Source organism: Gobio gobio, assembly GCF_949357685.1.
Source record: "Gobio gobio genome assembly, chromosome: 2".
In the NCBI taxonomy this organism is placed as follows: Eukaryota; Metazoa; Chordata; class Actinopteri; order Cypriniformes; family Gobionidae; genus Gobio; species Gobio gobio.
The window spans coordinates 16,216,406-16,223,012 of NC_137098.1; the positions used below are offsets into that span (position 1 = coordinate 16,216,406).

A 6,607-nucleotide genomic window follows, 5' to 3' on the forward strand; every position below is an offset into this window, starting at 1 on the left:
GGCTGATTCCGGTTGCGTTTCTCCACATTGGAAGTTTACAAAACATTTCCCCACATGTACTGACGGGGGACCCGAAACTCATTATTATGCAAAACTGTTATCCAATCATAGCAGTGGGCGTTTACTTCCAAGTGCGGTACGCCCATAAAAACCGAGCGTTCCAGGAGAGAGGTTCAAAACCAGGGTAGAAAATAGCCTATTACTTATTCATTATGATTTTTTTGCATGTAAAAACCACGCTAACGTAATAATAGTATAAAAAAAGGTAAAAAGCCAGTTCATGAACTCTTTAAATGATGGCATAAAACTTTCATGTTTAATGGATTTCAGCATATTTCTAGCGTATGTTCACGAGCTGTTAAATTCATAACATTTTATTAAAATGAAAATTGCTAATTAATTACTAAATAAAAAAAAAATATCACATGATGGAAACCCCTAAAAGGTTCTATGAAATGTCTGAAAGAACCCTTTAAGATTCAATAGCTTTTTTGTTTTACTTTATTTACATATTTCACAGTTTCTCATTGCACACAACTATGCTACAAAAGTCAAGACAGTACAAATGTGCAGTTTAGTGAAGTCATGCCAATAAACCACACTAAGCCTGAAACTAAGAGAGCGAGAGAGATAGTCAGATGTGCACTGTGGTTACTGTACAATTCTGGTGAACTGAATAAGCAGACAGGAAGACTTGTTTTTCTCTCTCCTATTTTCTCTGTCCATCTTTCAGCAGCAACACAATGCAGCACTATCAAACCAGATATGCAAATGAACAGAACTCTCTCTCTCTCACTCTCTGTGTGTGTGTGTGTGTGCGTGTGTGGTAAACCCTCGTTATGGGGACCAAATGTCCCCAAAAAATACCAGATATTTTTTTGATATTTCAAGTTTTTTTAAATTTGGAAATTCAGGTTGTCTGTGAAAGTTGTGTTTAGGTGTAAGTTTAGGGTTAGGGGAAATAATGTACAGTTTGTACAGTATAACAATCATTCTGTCTATGGAAAGTCTCCATAAAACATTGAAACCCAACATGTTTGTGTTTGAGCAGCGCTGTCAGTAAATAACTGATCATATGCACATCTCCCTCTCATTCTTGTCCCAGTAGAAATTAGGTGAAGACATCCCTAAAACCTTCACACAGTACACTCTGTTAAACACATGGGTTTCCTGTTGATCCAACTTGACAGTAGAATGGGTCATGCTGTGTTTCCTGTGTTTTTACAAAGTCATGTCATAGGCCCAGGCTCACCAGAGCAGTACAGCCCTAAATGGTCAAGATTAGACATAAAGAGGTAAATATTTGCATGTCATTGTGTCTGAGTAAATCATGAATAGCACACACTGTTAAAATTGTTGTGAACTGCATAACTGTAAGGGCAGTTGCTAATATGCAGTATGTCGTGTGCATGTTGCATGGGTGCAAACGTGTGTACGCATGTGTGTGAGAGTTTGCATAACTGCACCTTGGTGTAGACCTCAACACTTCCTGAGTATAGTTTGGCAAAAGGAGATCCCCATAAACGCTCAGAACAGGTGCCGGTTGCATAAACCGCTTAGAATAGTCATCTTTTTTTATATTTTCCTTCAAGACTGGTCCTAACTTTTAAAAGTCAGTTATATAGATCGGTTTAATTTGAATTAGTTCATGTAACTGGCCACAGAACACAACATTTGATGAACAACTCAAATCTATAGTCGGCCTATAGTTAACAGAGACGGTTATTGCTAGCTGGGTATATATATATATATATATGTGTGTGTATATAAAATACATTATTTTCGTAAGGAATATTCTTTTTAAAAGTATGCTGAAGTGTACTTCTTTTTTTACAAGGGTAAATGTCTAGATAAATAACAAAGTGCAGTATGTGTGTGTATTGTGGGTGTCTTCCATTCTTAAGCAGTGAATGTTACAGACCCCGCCCTAACAGAAGAGGATGAGGTTTCATCAAAAAACAATGTGCAAGTGAAATTCCCCCACTACAATCAAGTTGTTTCAAGTCATCTAGTTAAAAACTGCCTTAAAGCCACAATATGTAATTTTTCGCAGCTAGAGGTCGCTTATTCAAAACAAAGGCGTAGCTTGATGACGTCTTGATTTTGCGGAGCTTTTTTTATGTCACAGACTACCGCCTCCACTTTTTCCTTATGTCGGGTAATGCAACGCTGTTTTATGATATTAGATACATTATTTGAGTGTGTTGAAAATCATAATATGCTACTCTGTTCGCTCTGCGGCTACTATGAGACACATTGCACACTGCAGGAGGCTAGATTGATATTAGGCATGGTAAAACATGGTACTTGCGGTAAAGCAAGAAAACGAGATTTAAACAATTAGACCGTGTTGAGCTAAATAACAATGATTTGTTTTCTATCGACGAATCCATCCAAACAGTTGCTCACCTGTAGCCTAGAAATCTAGACGCAAGTGTAATTTGCAGCCAGGGTAGTCTAGCAACTCTCCGTTGGCTTGTGAGCTGGAAAAACCAAACTCTGGTCAGGCCAATCACATCATGTATAGAGTCGATGGGCGGGCTTAACATAATGACGGCAGAGCTGCCGCGGTTCCGCGTGCTACTTGTAAACAAAGAAGCTGGCGAACAGTGTTTTTTCAAATTGGCTTTGGCCGCGACCCTGGAAGACTTGTTGCTAAACTTTTCTTTAAGAAAAGAACAAAGAACGGCACTGAAGTCATTCTTAAGAAAGGAAGATGTGTTCAGAGTTTTGCTGACCGGACACGGCGAAAGTTTAATCTATCAAACTAGCTCCGCTTCACCTTCTTTGTTGCTCTGGTTGGTTGTAGCGCTATCCTATTGCGTGCAGAGAGAATTTGAAAGACAACCGTTTATCCCGCCCCTCGGATTGAGCCCTGCCAATGGTGAGATGCCAGACCCAACATCTTGATGTGGGTCTGGCTTGTCAGGCTAGCTGACCAGTCCAATAGAACACATAATATATTAAAGCGTCTTTGGTGTTTCCATGGTTTCTACAAAATAAAACCAGAAATCGAGGGTAATGCGGGTATGATGTCATTGATAGGCGACACACGGACATGGCCCGTGAAATGGCTTATTTCTTTATAAACATTTGGGATAATGTAAGTAGGCCTACACTAGTCAAAAATATATATAACTGTCCAAGTGGATATTTTAATCCAGAAATCTCTATTGTGACTTTAATTGAACTAGTATAGAAATTGACCCGCACTGCTTTGCACCAATAAATAAAGTGACCCTGATAGCCTGGAAATCCACAGGCAACTTTCTCCTGTAAAACATATCACCAATTTCATGAATCTTCCCGATGAGTCATTTCTTGCAAACCTCCTCTCTGCATATCTTTTGTCTAAAAAAAGCTCTGCAGCATTCTTTTTTTTTTTTTTAATCTTGAGCTTAATCCAGCTTTCATCTCCAATATGCTGTTTTTTTCCGTGTCTGTCTCTTACTGTATGTAGTCTGTCAGGGACAAATATGTGCATGTTTCTCAATAGTAGGTGTCCATTTTATATTACATATTTCATCTTTTTTTCTTAATTCAGGCCATTGTTTTCCACTTCTAGATCTGCAGAAATTCCACAACCATTCCTTTTAAGTCTTTATGAGAGAACATTATCCGTTTCGACCGTCTCTGAATCTCTTTTTCTTTGCTTCACACTTGATTTTCCCCAGGTCAGTATGTTATTAATCTGCTCTATTTAAACTTAAAGGTGATAACTCTTCAAACTGCCAGTGAGACTGATTTAGTTAGTTAGTTATCTGTCATTATTTCTACCCACGCTTATTGGAAAAATGTGCCTGTGGCGAAATGTCTGCTTAATGATATTATCTTGCTTTTTGCACTTTACTCAAGTGAAATGTCCAGTGAGTGGCACTATAAGGGATAGCTCACCCAAAAATGCAAATTCTGTCATTATTTACTCACCCTCAAGTTGTTCCAAACCTCTATGAATTTCTTTCTTCTGCTGAACACACACACAAAAAAAGATATTTTGAAGAATATGGGTAACCAAACAGTTGTTGGGCCCCATTGACTTCCATTGTATTTTTTTTCCATACTATGGAAGTGAATGGGGTATAACAGTATGCCACTGATCATGTATTTCAAATTTCTTTTTACCCCAAATGCCGAGTTTACACTGCATGATTTTAGCCCCCATTTTGACTCGCTGACAGGCTTCGCGAAATCGCAGACAACTGCCCAAAGTCATAGGCAAATCAGTGACAATCACACAGTCTGAATGATCAAAGATGCGATCTGAGAAAATCTCAGACGAGATTGTGAGATATTTGGCATGCTAAATATCTGGACGTGTCAGCGATTCAAAATCCTGCTGTGTGAAATGTGTTCTGAGTTCTGACTGAAAATTGAAAATGACTGGGACCAACCACCTGGAGGTGATCAAGACGCTTTGGCATCAATTATCATGTGTGGCAGGCTTGGGTCTGAAGCACGCGTGATCTTGCGTTGTTTCCTTGTCACATCTCGCATGTGTTTGGTTGTGAAACATTGGCCGTGTCCGAAATCGCCCCCTATACCCTTAAATAGGGCACTGTTTGAGGGGACAGCCATTTGTAGTGGTGTCCGAAACCATGGTGGACGTTATCGAGTGCACTCATTCAATTCCCCAATGCAGGGCAATAACGAGTGTACAACTGATGTACGCTCAACAGCTAGAGAATACCCATAATGCACTGTGATAGTCGCTTGCTGAATGAATTCCCGCGTCTCGCCAGAAGATGGCGCCCGCCAATGCGAAACCCCCTGTCGCCGATCCATCGTGCAGTGTGAACACAACAGCGAATTAATTCTACCGCATATAGTCATGCAGTGTGAAAAGAACTGTGATCTGACTACTTTGAAAATCGTGCAGTGTGAACTCGGCATAAGCGAAGAACGAAAAAGAACTTTACCGCGAGAATATCGAAGTCTTAATTTTTCAAATCATGCGCTACGTTAAAAGCATTCTGAGGTCATAATATCGTAGTGTTGTGCAAGGACCGCATGAAAATAAGTCAAAAATCTGCCCCAGTAATCACAATTTGTGTGAAAAGGAATAAAAGTTATTTACTGCCACTAGTGTTTTTGTTTTCAGCTGGAAACTGCAGTGAATTGTAGGTAGCGGTGCATTTTTCCAATGAGCCTATGTTGGATAATTCAGTAGACAGGTCTGATAATGTCTTCCCCAGTGATTAGGCAGTAGTAGATCATTCCATTATAACAGTGACCAATGTCCCGCCGTAGCCTTTCTAACTCTACCCCAAAAAACATCCATTACAGTGCAAAAGGGCAGGAAAACCATCTGACCAGTCTGTGTGACATCTCAGTACTCATGGGAAAATCAGTGATGCCTCATCTGATGTAATGTCATGAAAAGTCATACATGTTTGAATCTATAAGCTTTTCTGACTGTTGTAAGTGTTCATTCCTGACAGGGGAAACAATGTATGGTAATGCTTAAATGCTGTTAGTTCCCCTCAAAAAAATTTTCATTTTATTTTATTCATCCTTATGTTATTTCAACCTGTATGCATTTCTTTCTTCTACCGAAAGATAAAGATGTTTGGACCCCATTGACTTTCATAGCATGAAAGAAGATGTTCCATAGAAGAAAGAAATACATACAGGTTTGGAACAAAATGAGGGTAATTAAATGACCAGATTTTAATTTTAGGATGAATCATTCATTTAAGATCAAAACAGCTTAGAGAAGCTTTCTTAACCAATTTCTCAGCATTGCACCACACAGGGAGTTAAGAAGAGGCGAGCTTACGGAAAATGTCATACACAAACAGAAGTGTCAGTATGTAGGCTAACTAAAAAATAACCACATGGCGTGAAATGAGCTTCGCTCTCTCGGATGTAAACGCGCCTCTGTGCTTATTCCTGGTTTTGCATAATGCGTAATAACAGAAATGAGTTCAAACCCCCCAAACAACGCAGTGCGATGCGCGCGCGCACAGACATCCAATCAAACTAACAGTGCCCACTCACCTTGATGTTCGGCTAATTCAGATCTGGATCAGCACATCTGCCCACATCGGTCGGGTTTTTGAAAGTTTGGAGATCCGTTCAGTAAATGATCATATATTTAAATATTTTCACGGTCTGATAAACACAAACAGCGTCCTATGCGCACTGATCTTCATCGCTCTTGTGCCACAAGTGTCTTCTTATTCGATTCCCCAAGGTTGGAGATTTACAAGAAGCGCGCACACGAACGCGGAGAGTGAAGCTCTGAATGGGTGTGTGTGCCGCGCGTGTGTGAAGCAATCTCTGTTTCTGTAGCTGAAGGCGTGTAAAGGCGGTCCATTAGTCGCACTAGAAGGCGAGATCGACAAGCACTGCATAAAGGCGGCGTCCCACTAGTAGACATCTATTTTGGTCGGGGTGTCTCACCTGTTGACTGTTTTTGATGAAATCTCGCCCTCTCCTGTTGGAGCTCTGTCACACACGAGTGAGAATGACAGAGGGGTGATACATTACTTTTCTCCTCCACAGCTAACAAAAATAAGTTCCAGAAGTTTTTACTAACGTTCCCATTAAGATAGCTGTACAAATATTATTTCCTTAATGTTCTCTGAACGTTCAAAACACGGTTTGG

General features: G+C 40.0%; 1 protein-coding gene across 2 annotated transcripts in view; it reads right to left on the reverse strand.

The window, feature by feature from the left end:
* LOC307122065 (RAS guanyl-releasing protein 2) overlaps nt 1-6,326 on the reverse strand; it is a 57,878-nt gene extending 51,552 nt beyond the window's left edge. The window contains exons 1-2 of one of the 2 annotated variants that reach the window (XM_079809882.1): nt 5,998-6,269; nt 3,928-3,967 (exon numbers count right to left, since the gene is read on the reverse strand). The gene's annotated coding sequence lies outside the window, so the exon portion shown is untranslated. Of the gene's footprint in view, nt 1-3,927; nt 3,968-5,997 lie in introns of both variants that reach the window. The other variant, XM_079809881.1, reaches the window with a different exon arrangement.
* Between the last annotated feature and the right edge of the window lie 281 nt (nt 6,327-6,607).